Here is a 17,538-nt window from a genome sequence, read left to right as displayed (position 1 = left end):
CAAAGATACGTTTCTAGTATCCTTTAAGTGAAATGGATGGTTACAGTGGTTTGCTTTGGATATGAACATGTGCTAGTGTGAGAATGATCATACTAATGTGGGTCATTATTTTGACATGCTTGATAATTATTTGTTTATACATGGACAATGTTGTTAGAAGAAGCATGTTGTGATATTATATTTACATCTCATGTATGCACATGAATAGATGTTAAAGATCGCTTTTAGAGAAAGATTATTGATTGTTTACTACTTTATCTAATCATGTTATCAAAGATTGTGGACAACATCAATGACAGGAAATGATGGTGATTTGTGCAAAAGACAAATTATGTTTAACATTGTGGAAGATAAGAGCTATTGGTCCATGATGATGTGTACGAGTTGCAGGATCGTCCACTGATGGAGCAATCATGACACATGGATATAGAGAGTGGTGATATGTAGGTAACTAGTTTCATGACAATTGTAATAGCTTTTAGCTAGGTATGTGGTATTTTAATGATATTTCATTGTAATATTCTATAAAAATTGATAAGGGATGGACTCCATTATAATTCATCGAGTGAGGGGTGAACAACCTCATGAGTGTTTAATAATAAAATTAAATGTTTGTTGGTTTTTACCTAATGGGGTTTCCAAGGTATATCGTTGTTCAATGATGTGATTTCTTATTATGTCAGTTTGGTGATGTTGATTCCTTGCATAATTTGATGTTGATAATGTCAAGTATGTGATAAATTAATGTGATTGAAGAAATGATGAAATGGATGCAAGGTTACAACATACAGTTTATGCTAATATACTACAAGAGTGGTTGTTAATGGTTATGCATCATATTATTCCTCCACTAAAATTACTTTATGTACTAATGAACGCTCTATCTAATGGTTAATGAGGAATGTGGTTTAGTGATTTTGATAACTACGTGTGGGTAGTTTGTTTAAAAAAAATTCTAACTCCTTGCATATTCATGTGAGGTTACCGAGGTATGTTACAAATGGTATCAAAGCTAAAGGTTGCAGCATCGGTGCCTTTAGAAACTGTTAAGAGGGAAACAAATCGAGGTATGCCACCAGTGGGCATTTTCTCAAGTATGAGTCTACCAATCTACATATTGATATATAAAATAGACTAATTTTGACATGATATTTGTGATTCATGTTTATAACCGCATTAAAGAGTAGTAAGTAATAAAGCCTATTGTAAAACTATGTTCATGAAATTTAAATCCTGATGCGGATAACAAAAAATAAAACATTTGTGACACTTATGAAAAATCTTGAACACTCACTAAGGAAAGTGACAATTAACTACCAACTTTTGCAAATATCGAAATATTAATGATACATTTAATGAACATGACTGAAGTTACAATCCACTAGTTTTAATGAGTGAATGCATGAATGTAAATATGGGGAGCATCCTCGAATAGGATGATAGAGTGTTGTAAAAGTACATTGGAAGAACCCCTTTAGATATCGAAAATAAAAAATGAGTCAAGTAGTGAGATTTGATTGTAATAACTGATTGTTGATTAAGTTTTGTCATGGCTGCATTAAGATGGTTGGTAGTTGTGATTGGTTAGTGTTGCATGACTAACTAATAAAACTTATATGCATGAATTGAATTTGATTTAAGCCTATTATAATTCATAAACAAGTGATTATGGTAGTTACTTCATGTATCGGTTTGTTGATGATAATACACTGTGGGAAATTGGAAATGATTTGGAGAGTGAATTCCTGTTATATGATGCATATTTGTGACTAATGTTGTTGATGGGATTAAGTAGTAGTAGCTTAATGGCAACGATAAAACCTGTCAAAGAAAAATCACATTGCAATTGTAAATGAGAAGTATAATGTTATATGATATGAATGATTGTGTTACTTGGAAAATTAGAATGCATACAACATGTATGTTAGTTATGTTTCCTATCAATCTAGATATTGTGGACCCATGTTGAGGGTTAAGTGTAAATGCATGGTGTACATGCATGTTTATTTTGTTAATGATAATGTTCATATGGTTCATTATGTAAATTGTTGTGGGAAAGAGTGCTAAAAGAGAAATTTAACATGCCAGACAGTTGTGAAAGGCCAAAAGGCCTTGGGTTGATGGTGGTTGCCTACCCGGAGAGGTTGATGGCACTTGTCTGCCCGAACTTCCTCTCCCTAGAGATAAATGTTCTCAGTAAGGGAAAAGAGTTGGCCAAGATGGTGAAGAGGGTAAAAAGCCTAAGCCAACTCTGTCGATTTGGAGCCTGTTAGAGGAGGCTTAAATTTCCTCATAGACGAGATGTTGTCATAGGAATAGGCAGGATGCTGCCAAGAGGAATCCTATCTTGAACGCCATGTGGTCATTGGAATTCTTTAGCTGGTTGGCCAGTGGAATTCCATACTAGTCCTAGTATGCTTTCTGTCAAAGAACTATCTGGATGCAAAAATGACTCGATCCAGTTGTGGAGACTAGTTCCGACGGGTTGGGAGGAGCATTCTTTTTCCACTATGGTTCTCGTAGAAGAAGAAATTAATTAACTAGTTATGTGTTGTGTTAAAAATAAATTTTATATATAATTGTGTAAAATATTTCGTGCACATTTTAACATGAAAGAAGATTAGTGCTTAGTAAGGAGTTATTGGAATTTTAGTTCCTTTATTGTATTACCAATCTTGTGAACGTTTTAGCAGAGGCTAAGACAATTTGCACTTGGTGTAGTTATTGACTATTTTGATGATTAGAGAAATAGGTTCTCTTTGGGTACTTTTAGAAGTACTGTGTAGATAGTGTGCATGTGGTGTAGTGTTTTATCATTTTGATGATTAGAGTGTTACTGCTCTCTAAGTAATTGTAAAAGTATTGTGATTTAAATATCACCTAACATTGTATAATTGATTCATAGATAAAAGTATTTCATTTGATTCAAAATTTTGTGACTTATGTGATTGAATTTGTTAGTCATACATTATAGGTTACTTACCCTGGAGTGTCGATGGGTCGTCCAATCAATATTAAAGTTTTTACGTGAAAGTGATCATGATTTTCAAGAGTAATTGGTAAGTAATGGTAAGTTGATATAGAGATTTGTTTTTATATATTATGAATTTGAATAAGGGCCAAGTGATGGAAATTAGAACTTGCATATTTTTGCAGTTATAAATTCTTATGACTATTGATTTTTCTTATGTTAAAAAATTACAGTTTTTGTTTATTGTCATTTCTTGGAATGAAATCTTTCATTTTAAAGAGGAAGGATCCCCTTTTGTGTTGTTTACATGGTTATATCATGACTAAAATCTAAAGTTCCAATGAGATATGAACACCTAGGACAGTGTTCTCATTAAGGGGGGAGTATGTAATATCCCTACTGTAAATACTCATGTAAAAACTTAAGTAAAATAAAATATTCTTATTTCAAATTTTGATATAGATAGAATATTATTAATAAATTTCATCTTTAACCATTTAAGCTAGGTTTCATTTCTTTATAATCGCCCTTAACATTCTTTATTCACCTTAGATTTCGGGAGAAAATGGGGAAGAGGAAAAACCGTGGGAGAATTAGACTTATGTATGCCATTCACTCGATAATTATTGGAGAAGAGGTTTGTGTGGGACTAAAAAAAAACACGAGGCAAAGACCAAGCATCACCAGCCATGGGACTATTTTCATGGGGGACTATAAACAAATGATGATGTGTTGTGGCTGTTCGCAATGGTGATTTGCCTTGAAAACCCATGGATTCAACGGTTCCTTATAATTGGAGGTGCCAAGTTATGACAATTTATGATAATAATGTCTATTGTGTTAGCTTCCCCATAGAAAGGAACATCTATTGTATTGGAAAGATTACATAGTTACCTGCACAAAGAAGAAGCTAAGGTGCATGAAGGACAAAGATACGTTTCTAGTATCCTTTAAGTGAAATGGATGGTTACAGTGGTTTGCTTTGGATATGAACATGTACTGGTGCGAGAATGATCATATTAACGGGGTAATTATTTTGACATGTTTGATAATTATTTGTTTATACATGGAAAATGTTGTTAGAAGAAACATGTTGAGATATTATATTTACATCTCATGTATGCACATGAATAGATGTTAAAAGATCTCTTTTAACAATTGATTATTGATTGATTAATGCTTTATCTAATCATGTTACCAAAGATTGTTGATGACAACAATGACATGAAAGGATGGTGATTTGTGCAAAAGACAAATTATTTTTAACATTGTGGCAGATAAGAACTATTGTGCCATGCTGATGATTACGATTTGCAGGATGGTCCACTGATGGAACAATCATGCTATAAGGATGTGGAGAGTGGTGATATGTGGGTAACTAGTTTCATGATAATTGTAATAGATTTTAGCTAGGTATGTGGTATTTTAATGATATTCCATTGTAATCTCTTATAACAATGGATAAGGAATGGACTCCCTTATAATCCATTGAGTGAGGGGTGAACACCCTCATGAGCTTTTAATAATAAAATTAAACGTTTGGCGGTTTTCGCCCTACGGGGTTTCCATGGTATATCGGTGTTCAATGATGTGATTTCCTATTATGTTAGTTTGGTGATGTTGATTCATGGCATAATGTGATGTTAGTAATTTCAAGTATGTGATTAATTAATGTGGTTGAAGGAATCATGAAATGGATGCAAGGTTACAACATACAGTTTATATTAATATACTACAAGAGTGGTTGATCATGGTTATAGAACATGCTATTTCTTTACTAACACTCTATCTAATGGTTAATGAGGAATGTGGAATAGTGATTTGGATAATTACCTATGGGTGGTTTGTGTAAAACGATTTCTAACTCCCTCCATTTTCATGTGAGGTTACGAGTGTATGTTATAATTTTATAATACATTATTTGATGATATATTTAATTATATTATTAATTTATTTAAATTTAGATATGATTGGTTTATCTAATTGCATCAAAAAAAACTTTAATAGTTTAATCTAATATTATTATCTATATACTACTCTTTTTCAAGTGAATTTGGTTGAAATTTAATAGTGTTAAGAAACTTTTTCCCTAGACCTAACTTAAATCTTTTAAACTTTTGTATTTTTAATTTTTTTTTACCATCAATATTATTTGAAATTCAAATAAAAAATTATAAAAATTGATTTAATTTTTTTTAATGGTATTTATTTATATATTTAAAAATACAAATTAAATAAAAAAATTTATATCAAATAAAACTATTTCTACAAAATATAAAACCCAGTAAACTATATATTTTATAATTTAACTATTTTATATTAATTAATTAAATATTTTATTACAATGATATTTAAATAACTAGAAAGACCACCCAATAAAACATTATAATTATAAATTTAAAAACAAATAAATTTTAAATTTATTTTTTCAATTATATTCATATATATAATTATAATTATAATTTTATTATCTAAAAATAATTAAATTAAATATTTAACATATATATATTAAATTAAATATTTAACTTTTTAATCATTGATTTTGTAGAGTTATCTTTTGTATTTTAATTTTTTTTAATTTATAAATTTTAATATATGATGTCATATATTTTTAAAGATTATATAAAATTGATTTTCTTTTATGTTTATGGAATTTAAGATTGAAATTCTCTATATAAACTTTTTAAGTTGTTAGAGTGAACCTTTTAAGTTATAGGTTCAACAATTACACATCAAATTGTTAAATGATATTTGGTTTCGTAATTTTCTTTATGAATGATATATTTTTCTTGTAATCATCAATGTATGCAAGTTCATATGGATTATATTTAAATAGGATAATAAATTAAATATAATTTAATTAAAATAATAAAATATTGGAAAATTTATGTTATAAGATTAAATTTTGTCAATTGCATTTATATAGAGTTAATGCGTATAATGGTTGTTATTTTCTCCAACTAGATTAAAAATTTTATTAGTAATATGATGAATTATAATAAATTAAATATTATTGTATTAACTTTGAGCCTTGTGAATTCTTGAACATACATCTTAGTTGGTTTGGTACCAACAACCAACATAAGAGAGACATTGATTCCCTTCCTCCTTAAGAAATATAAAATGAAAGTGTAAGTTTTTTAACATACATATATATTATTTAATTCTTAATATTATGTATTAATTCTTTTATATTAAAAATTGTATATTAACAAATTTAACACTTTTTTTTTTTTCCGGGGAAAAAATCAAAACTTTTTATTAAGAGCGATAAAAAGTTTTACAAGCGATTGAATCATATGCCACCACATCTGGCTCAGGAGTCTGCTGTTCTGCTCAACATTTAAGGAGCTGTTCTGCTGTTCTGTTGGACACGAAACCTTTACAATCAACCTCCCAACGGAGGTGCAAAAGCAACCATGTAGCATATATGCGAAACAAAAACTGGGGTCTCCTTCAACAGAAGGAAAACAACCCCAAAATACAAAAAATATATATGTCTTAAAGCCCGTGAGCAGTTCCAAAACGGAGAGAAATTAAAAAAGTCTGCTTGCTCTGTTTTTAAATATGCTGCTACTGATAACAAGAACTAAAGAAAACAAAGCTGGAAAAAACATAAATATACATATAATATATAATGCCGCTACAAAACTGCTGTCAAAATAAAGCTGGAGGTCAGATGTCAAAGAGACTGTGCATAAGGAGGCATATTTGATCTGACTGAATGCCCCTGTCTGATCTCTTCTATGACCCAGTTGCCCATATCCTGTTGTACACCAGCTTTAGATAGCTGGTCTGCTTCTTCATTCTTGTCCCTGTAAATGTGGCAGATAGAAAAAATATTAAAAGATGCCTTTAATAAGAAGATTTCTTCCACTAGAGTCCTCAATATCTGATTATGACAAGATGCTTTTCCATTGACCCAATTTATGACATTAAGAGAGTCCCCAAAAATCTGTATCATGTTTATATTTATGTGAAGAAGCCAGCATAAAAGGTCACGAAGAGCTGATAATTCCGCATAGTTATTAGTGCCATAACCCAGCCCAACAGAAGCTTTTAGTGAGTGATCAGGATCGATATGTATGCACAGGCTAGCTCCCGCCCTGTTATTTTGTGAAGCCCCATCAAAAAAACCCCAAGGGATGCCTTCCTGAATGTTGATTTGTTTTTGCTTTTGCTTAGGATCTTTTTGCTCAGGGGGCGGTAACGCAGAGTAAATGGCCGCTATGTTAGTGGCAATGACGAAAGAGGGAATGTCCTTGTCTTGAAAAATGCTTTTATTCCTGGCAAGCCATATTCCCCAGCAGAATATGAGTGGCAGGTTTCTCAGGTTTCCATCAGGAAAGTCTTGCCACCATTTTCTCCAAGCTGACTCCAAAGAATCGAGACCCCACCTAGCATTTATCTTGAGCAGCGCAGTGACCTCCTCCTAGATCTGTCTTGTGAAAGCATAAGATATGAAAAGGTGGTTTATGGATTCATCATCTGACTTGCACAGTGGACATCTACCAGGCCCAACTAAGAATCTTGCCTGTAGAATTTCCCAAGTTGGGACCTTCCTTTTTAAGATACACCATAGAAAAAGTCTGGCCTTTGCTGGGCTTTTGAGTTTCCACAAATTTTTGGCCCACCAATCCGGAATGCCCCAGCCTTTCTTTCCCATCAAGAAAAGGTATCCATCTTTAGGCGAGTAATCCCCTGTTTTACTCTGGGCCCAAAGCAAGCAGTCAGGTTCATCTTTTATCCTGACATTTGAACGTTGAAGTTCTTTTATGAAAACCTCCCACTCAGCCTTCCACCTGACATTTATTCCCAAATCGACATCATCCTTCCAAGCCTGTCCCCAAATAGTAGACTGTCCAACCTTCTCCACCTGATTTAGTGATGTAATACCTTTACTGTCCAGATGTCTGAGAAGTCCAGGTGACAGAGCATAATCTTCATTGCATCCTACCCAAGGGTCTCTGCCAATCCTGATGAGTCTACCATCACCAACTTTCCAAGCTTCATCAATCCAAATTTAAAATAAATTTACATATATTTATTTGTTTTATATTTAATTATCACATACATTTATTTAATTTTAATTTAAGATGGAGATGAATTATAACAATAAATGGAGTTGAGTATATCATTTGTGTTTTTCCTTCAAATTCCAATAGGTATCAAGTTTTCAAAGTTTTAACTTTTTGTTTGAAAACAAATTGTTGTCTTTTTCAACCCTCTAAGTTTTATTTTCTAAACTTTGAAACAAGAAGAGGAGCAAATAATCCACATGTTACCTATCCAAAATTACAACATGATAAAAATACTCAAAGATTCCTTAAATTGTAACAGAGAAAGACACCAATTCAATTAGTTTAGGCTTTGAGCAACTTATGAAATGTGTATTTCTCATTTGTTTTTTTTCTCCATTCAAACAGTTCTCATCATAATAATCTAGAAAATAATATAAAGAGTGGTAAAATATCACAATGATATCTGATCGAAGATTGCTTCTCGTTTAATTAAAAGTTTGAGTGATAAAAATCTGATATATTATAGATTTTATAATGTACTTGTACGTACTTTTAAAATTCTACTTTACCAATACTTTAACCAACCGTCATCTACACCTCTGGGCATGTCTTTGCACTCTCAGAGTCCATCCCGACTTTCGTCTTTGCACTCTCAGAGCCCGTCCCGACTTTCACCGAATATGGGGAGCAAGAATTCAGGGAACACATTGTCTATAAATTGTCAGAAGAATTTCTCCAATATTCTGGCAAAAGACATGTGCTGGATGACCGACTAAAACTGAACAAGGTACAAGCTGCGTGGATTATGTAGAGGACAGACAGATCATCGAATCTTCACATTACAGACTGTCGAGCAATATTCTGACGGATTTGTACCTTTGATGTTGCAGGTAGTTACAGAAATACAATACACAAAACATGGCCCTACTGTTAAGACAGAAGATGGGTCACTTTACATGGCCAAATATGTTATTTCGTCTGTTAGCCTCGCAGTCTTGCAAACTGATCTCATCAAGTTTAACCCCCCTCTGCCTCTAAACACATCGACTACGCAATTCTCTTTACGATTTTCTTTCATCCATATTAAGAACAATTCTGTAATGTAACTATTGTTCACCAATAATACGATTGCGGTGCAGTGTTGGAAAAGAAAAGCTTTCTTCAATTGCGATAGCAGAACTTACACGAAGATATTCCTGAAATTGCCCACTAAGTTCTGGCCCACCGGGGATGCCACAGAATTCTTCCTTTATTCCGACCCAAAGCGTGGATATTACACTTTCTGGCAGGTGGATATTGTGGCCAAATAGTTTTCCTACGCAGAAAACGCGTTCACAGCATAATAATATAATTTTGATAGAAATATGATTTATGCTGCAGCACATGGAAAACGCTTATCCATAATCGAACATCCTGGTTGGAACACTCACAGACGAGGAATCGAAGCGCGTAGAGGCACAGAGTGATGCGGAGACAAAAGCAGAAGCAATGGCGGTGCTCAGAAAAATGTTCGGCGATGGCATTCCTGAAGGAGAGGAAATTCTGGTTCCAAAATGGTGGAGCTTTTCCAACTTTGGAGGACAAAAGCCACTTCCACGACACGGTAGAGCTAAACTATATCGCATATCTTCATCGTTTATTTCCATCGTGCCATGGACCCACATCTCAAAATTATCCATTGCAACGTCAAATGTCCATTGGCAAAAGCTACAGCCTTGTACCTGTTACTTCATTCCAATTATTGCAGACATAATGTTATTTCAATGTGCTGCTTGCAATTTCAGAGACAATGTATCATTTTTACGTTACTTTCAATAGCAGGCGCGGGCTTATTTGTTGGCTATGGGAATTAACGTGGGCAGGAGGGATTTCTCTGCCGTGTTCATTTTTATTCCATATTGAAATGGTTTATGTAATCATTCTTTAATTAGTTACACGTCGATGGGATGATGAGAAGTCATTACGTTGCACAAAATCAGAGTATTTATTTATTTATTTTTATGCGATGGGTTACGCAGCCGTAGGAACTTGTACCATCTGGTTTTACGATGAGATAATATTTCTTTTTTTTCCAAATGCTCGTGATTTGCAACGGTAAGTGATATGTATCGTATATTTTAAAGGGCAGTTCTCAAAAAGGGGGAGAAGGTGGGTGAAAAAGAAGCAAGAAGGTGGGTGAAATCAATATGCAGACCTCACAATGATGCGATTGTTTTGGATGTGTTACATAAATTATAAACCCTACTTCATATACGTCATTCAATAGATAATTTGATTTTGACGTCTCTTACCGCCATCCCCGGATATGGTCTGAAAACGGACGGTCAGACAAAATAGATAGCTTGCAGTACAACTGAATATTTCAGTTTGTATGATTTAACTAATGTTACGAAGATCTCGTTGGTGCTTAATGGTTTAATAATGGCACTTATATATCGAACTAGGTTTACCGCGTTATCGTCAAGATATTTGAAAGTGCGTTTGCCAACGTTTTACATGCGCACTGGTTATCTCACCCCGATGCGTTTGTTTAACGACGTCTAGCGAGAATCGAGAATAAGGCAAATTCTGGTGGGATTCACATGCTTTAAATGGCTTCCATACCTTTTTCTTAAGTAGGAAAAAACGCTATTCTTTTTATTAATAAAAAGGTAGTACATAGGACATTTTCTATTTTTCTATCTTGGATTACATAATTTATTCAAGTTTTTAGCAATATTAAAATATTTTTAATTATCTCTTTGAGTTTGACATCTTTTGCTACACAAAATAGATTTTTCAAAATTGTATTAATTTTTACAAAAAAAATTGATATTTTTATTTCTGTGGCATAAAAATAGTTTCAATTTTTATTATTTTTTGGAGCACAACAAAAAACAAAAAAAAAACTTTGACTACGTTATGCTTTTATGAGTTGATAGTGCCTGCATTATCCATGACACCTTGATCAAAAGAGGCAACCTAAAATTTACCTGTATCCCTTTTTATGCCTCTTTTTGATAGCAAATCAGTTGTCCAGTTTTGTCCTCTATAGATATGATCAAATTTTAAGTGTTGAAAGGTCCTTTCAAGAGTTTTGATGTGATTCATCCAATTGATTAAATTGGAGGACTGAAATCATTTTGTCTCTTCACCCATTCTAATTTTAAGTGTTGAAAGGTCCTTTCAAGAGTTTTGATGTGATTCATCCAATTGATTGAATTAGAGGATTGAAATCATTTTGTCTCTTGACCCATTTTATTATGCATGTGGCATCTCCATAAATATGTATCTCATTAAGTCCTAACCGTTTGGCCACAATCAATACTCCCCACAAAGTTATGATTTTTGCCCTACTATTTGATCCTTTCCCTCCCTCCCACCAAAAGTGATAGAATTTATCACCCTTAATGTAAATAACTGTTCCATAACCACATGCTCTCCTAGCACAAGCATCATCAAAAAAGGCCACTCGAAACAATTGCCATTATTCTTTAAGCTTGAATTTTCTGCCACCTTTACTTCCTTGTATCAGCCCAATTTCAAGAAATAGGCTATTATCTTGTTAATGTCCTCGTGCAACTGCAATCCTTTCTGATTGAAGATGACAGCATTATGCCTCCTCCATATAGTCCATATGATATATAATGGAAGCACCCTAAATTGATATACTTTGGTCCATATTTTGATACATGATGACAACACCTAGACACATCCCTTAGGTGAAATTTAAAAAAAGAAAACAACACCCCATTCCAAATTCCCTTCGCATAAGGACACTGAATGAAGAGGTGATTATTGTCCTCCTCACCCTCCCTACACATGATGCAGATTCCCATTCCATGAAAACCTCTCCATCAAAGATCCTGCCATGTCAAAATACGATTATGAATGGCTAACCAACTAAAACATTTTATTTTGTTTGGAATGTTCCATTTCGAGATGACTTGCAAAAATAATGGAATCTCATGTCCCTTTTCCTCGTTTCGCATACTCATATATATGTCTTTAACCACCGGAAGTCCTTTCTTAAGTGATCCCGCCCAACCCATTTGCTCCTCATTGTTATTTAGTGTGATCCCTACATTTCTAAGAGTAGAAATATAATACTCTGATTCCCCATAGCATTCTATAGGAAACGCCAACTCCTATGCCTTGTATCACTCTTGTAAACCCATATGACTAGGCTTGTGATGAATAATATGATTAAGATGATAAATCTCTTTGTTATGGATGTGATTGAGAATACAAACCGATAACACGTGACTCCCAACCATACTAATAAGGGTGTCTAAACCCGCTTTGATCCTAGCTCCGTCACTTACTAACTAGTGCATATTTCCCATTAGGAATTGTAGAATTTGAAACATACTTCTCCAGATACATGATCTCTCACATTTTTTCCTTGCCCCATTAGAAATCCATACCGAAAAGGATTAGCCATACATATATTTATCCTTGATGATTAGCCCAAATGCCTTCTCCCGCTACGACCCTCCACATGTTTCTAATTATGAGTGCCTTATTGAAAGTACTTAGATCTATAATCCCCCATCCTCCAACCACAACAGGTCTTGCAATGAGTGACCATCTTACAAGATGCATCTTGCCTACTTTCTCTACATTATGGGCCCTTATCCATAAGAAATGTCGAGTAACTCATTAATCTTTTTGATAATTTTATTAGGCAATAGAAAAATATGTATCCAATATACGGATAGATTTTGTAACACAGATTTAAGGATAATCAATCTCCCCCCCAATGACATCCATTTATGTTTTGAGTTATCCAATTTATATTTAAACTTGGCAATTAACCATTCACAATCCTTAATTTTGTATCCACACAAATTCAAAATGAATCCCAAGTAGTTGAAAACATCATCTATATGACTGGAAGATGTCCCAAAAAGTTGTCTTATTTCCTCCAATAATGGTTCATCTTTACTACTATGTATTAATTTTGACATTGTTTCATTCATTAACAGTCCGGAAGCATCCCCAAAAATCTTAATGATTTTATGAAAGATGCACCATTCAACAATAGAAATATGTCCTCGAAATAAAAGATCATATACAAACATAAGATGTGTTACCTGTAGGTTATTCGAAACTCTGATTCCTCTGAAGTGGCCTTTGTCCAGAAAGTCCTTCAATTTCTTGCTCAATGTATCTATTACTAGAAGGAATAGTAAGGGTGACAACTCACATCCCTGTCTCAACCCCCTATAGGCCGAGAAGAACTTAGAAGGTAAACCATCGATAATCACAACAAAATTTGTAGATTTAATACATCCCATGATCCATTTTGAGTTTGTACACTCATACCCATTTTGATCAAGGTTAATAACAAAAATTCCCAATCGATGCAGTCATAGGCTTTAACCAAATCCACCTTAAGTAGACATGATTTTTTATCTTAAAAATTTTATTGAATGGATCATCTGCTATGGTATTCCAATGGCGCCTTATATCTTCCTTCCTTCCATAAATCCAAACTGTTCTTGAGTAATAAAATTAGATAAAATTGGTTTAACTCTTATGGAAATCAATTTAGATATCACTTTATAAACCAAATTACAAAGGGATATGGTCCTAAAATCGACAAAAGTCTTCGAATTATTCCGCTTATGGATCAATACAATAAATGTGGCGTTAATGCCCCCCAATATATATCCCCTATAACTGATTTCCTCCGCCACCTACAGCAGACCTGGAAGTATCAGATCCTTAAAAAATATGAACAGTTCTACTCCCCAGCCATCCAAGCCTGGGATCTTCTCTTTTTCAGATTCGTTCAGTGTCGTCAAGATTTCGTCACTTGTGATAGGTTGACCCAACTTCTCGTTGTCCTCCTGAGATATCCTATTTGGTACCATATCAATCAAAATTGCTTGGTCCTCTTATCTATGTGTCTTTGCTGAAAATTGTCCTTTAAAATGTGCAATTTTTCCCTATTCCAAAGTATCTTGGCTTTTGTAAACATTATCTTTTTCATCCCTAATCTGCCAAATATAATTTTGCTGCTTCTAGATGTTGAAATGTCCATGAAAGTACTTGGTATTTTTGTCGCCCACTTTTATCCATATGGCCCTTCTTTTCTCTTTGATGTCTTCCTCTTGTTCTTCCAAAATGAAACTCCTTCGGCCCTCCGACACAATGATCTTATCTCGATATGACTTCGAGAAATAGAGAGGGTCGGAAATGTCTCTCAATTTCTTCAACCTATTTTCAATCTCCTATAATAGAATCAATTCCTCCCTTTTTTTAATCCATATGTGGGTTTCTGCTTTCATATTTTTACTCTTCGATTCATAATATCCATTGGCGATCGAGGATGACCAAGGGTAGGGAAATTCCAGAATCTGTGGACCAATGATTTGAAATCGGCCATCGACATCCACCAAGGATTGAATTTAAAAGGATATGCGATCATATCCTCGACACCTTTCCAAGCAAGCATGATCGACATATGGTCTGATATAAAGAGAGGGATAATGTTGGATTCAACATCCATGAAATTTGTGTACATTGTCTCACTAATCAAAAACCTATCTAAACGTTTAGATATGCCCTCCTTGTCAGTCCTCCCATTCTTCAATTTAGGAGCCAATGTACCCGACACAACATTGACCAATGCGAATGATACCAACAACCCTTCCAAAAAGGAAAAAAAGTTATTTTGTTTGGCCTCATCCCCGCAAATTTTCGTAGCTCCCAAGGTAAAATTTTGGTCCCCCGCAAATATCAAGGAACTTAGATTTAGGATGCCTTAATTAACCACCATGCTCCAATAACTCCTACGTCCTAAATATGGTGCATATGAAGTAATTATTTGAATTATATTGCATGAGTCTAACATGTAACCCATTAGAAGAATACCTGCATAGGGACAAAATGCCTTTAGCTCAAAATGTCTGGGGTTCCACAACACCCCTAGGCCACCTGATAAACCAGTTACATTCATATCACAAACATGCCACCAAGGAAAAGTCTTTAGGATAACCCCGTAGACTTTGTCACAATCCACCATGGTTTCTTGAAGAGGGATCATAGATGGTTGATACATACGACAAATACCCCTAAGAGATCTGATTTTGGGTTTAGTTCCCAAACCCCAGATATTCAATGAGATAGTAATCATAGGGGAACACTGAAAATAGGTGTATTCCCTCTAAGGATCCGAGATCCATCTATATCCGAAATTATAATATTCCCCACAGTATATGCCTTGTCAATGGAGAACATGGTTCAGGGTGTAGCCTTCCTCCCATGGTCAGAGAAAGTTCAAGTGGACTGTAGTCAGAGACCTTTTTGAATTTAGGATGTCATTTTTTTTTATGGGTAACATTATGGAAATAAGTAATATCCCTAGGTTTCTTTGATGACATAAAAATGGACCTCTTTATGACGAGAGGATCCAATTCTTCTGCCAAATCAATTACAATATCCAATTCTCTATCAGAAGATGGCAATAGATAATAGGCGATAGTCCTATCAATTACAGGAGGAACCTGACCATTTCTGAGAAGGATATCAGACTTATCACAGACCTGGTGTCTCAAACCTGGCAATGCAGGAGACACGAGGGGAGCAGAGCTAGTCTCTAGAGTGAATTCTAGACTCCCATTATCCACATATGGGACATTAATACCCTCTACAAACCTAAGATTAAAAGGAGTGGCTGAAAGGTCCACATAAGACAAGGGTCCAGATCCCTATGGTCAAGTACTATTCACAAAAAAGGGAGACACGATTGAGATATTCAATGTTTGAGTAAAATCCTCAAAATCAACCATAGGATAAGATTTAAGAATACCTGGATAATCGCCTTTGTTGGAAATGCAACCATGAACATCTTGCTCCTCAAGTCCGTCAGAAGAGAATTCTCAATGTGAAAATTTTATGAATCTTACAGGTCGATTCCTAATTGTCAAATATACCATGAAAAAAATGTCCTGTCTGATGGAAATTTAGATGCTTATAATGGAAATCCCAGTAATCAATATTCATCCTAACTAACAAATTTCTCTAGAAAAATTCCAGCTCTACTAAAAGTGCCCTACCTAGGTCCACTTCCACCAATACCCACACGAACCCTTATCTAGTTGTCCAAAGCAACTATAATCCCAATAATAGAACCTGTTAACACTCTTAGCAGTTTCCTCCACCGCCACTGGGTTCCACAATTCTAATGGTAAGTCAGGCATATTGAACCAGATCAATTTTTGATGATGTATATCCAAAAATGAATCAAAACCCACCTTCTAACATTGAAGCAACAAGAATTCCCTCCCCTTGACCCACGACTCCTTTAAAATTATTTCAACATCCCCATCACAGAGAAAATGAAAACAAAACCATCCATTAAATAATAGGCTTACCTTTGGCCTATACTTCAATATCGGATACCACTTCTCCTCTGCCCATTTCTACACTTTTTCCCTAATGGTAGAAGTGTCCTCAAACACACAATTTTATTAATTAGGAAAATAAGTTACATAATAATTTTGCAAGAGTTTACACACACACTCCAACACTCGTGCAATCAAGAGAATGAGCTATATATAAGCTTAATTTCCTAACCTATTCTAGTTATGGAGTAACTATTAAATTAACAAGTGTCCATTTACAATAAATGAAATTCTAACCAATCCGCTAACTCTACTCCTAAATTGGAGCCTAAGATATGACATTATTCTAGATGTCATATCTTTTACAACAATATTATATTTGTAAGTGTCTCCAATATTTATTGAAATATTCTAAATAAATAAATATTCTATCCTAACTTTGTGAACTATGAATTATGTATTTTGGATCATCTAACATTCCCCCTTGTGATCCAAAGGTACATTACAACAGATACCAAGTTCATCTCTAAACTTAGTAAATTTGATCTTGCCAAGTGGTTTTGTGAAAATATCAGAGACCTGATCTTCTGAAGGACAATAAAATCACTTGATGATGTCCTTGGAAATGAGAGATCTGATGTGATGATACTTGGTGTGCACATGTTTTGTTTTGGAGTGAAAAATTGGATCCTTGGCAAGCTTAATGGCTGATTGGTTGTCGATGAATAATGATGTAGCTTCTGCTTAAGGAATGCCCAAATACTGCAAAACTCTACGCAACCAAACAATTTCACATGCTGCGTCCCATGTTGATATGTATTCTACTTCGGCTGAAGAAGTGGCCACTGTAGCTTGTTTCTTGCAACTCAAAGATACAATAGCTAACCCCATGTTCATTAAATAACTGGAGGTTGATGCTCGATCATCAATATTGCGAGCAAAGTTGGCATCTAAAAATTCGCCAAGTACAAAGGTTTTAGTCTTTTTGTAAATAACACCAAAATCTTTTGTTCCTTGGATATATCATAGAACCCTTTTGGCTGCATTCAAGTGGTTTTCTCATGGTTCCTACATAAAGCATGAAAGAATACTAACTACATAAGATAGATCTAGTCAAGTGGTTGTCAGCTAAATCAATTTTCCAATCAACTATCTATAAGTAGTGCTTTCCACCTTTTCCCTCCCTTAAAATTTTGAAAGTTTCAAGTTTTGT

At 34.3% G+C, this 17,538-nt stretch overlaps 1 pseudogene; it reads left to right on the top strand.

The window, feature by feature from the left end:
- LOC149238463 (uncharacterized) overlaps positions 1-9,302 on the top strand; it is a 40,952-nt pseudogene extending 31,650 nt beyond the window's left edge.
- The last annotated feature ends 8,236 nt before the right edge of the window (positions 9,303-17,538 follow it).

The sequence above is a fragment of the Pinus tabuliformis genome, chromosome 8 (genome assembly GCF_031772625.1).
Source record: "Pinus tabuliformis cultivar Carrire ecotype Pingquan chromosome 8, CPIR1, whole genome shotgun sequence".
Classification (NCBI taxonomy): domain Eukaryota; kingdom Viridiplantae; phylum Streptophyta; class Pinopsida; order Pinales; family Pinaceae; genus Pinus; species Pinus tabuliformis.
Note: the sequence above shows the minus strand (reverse complement) of the source record. Positions and strands in the feature narration are given on the sequence as shown.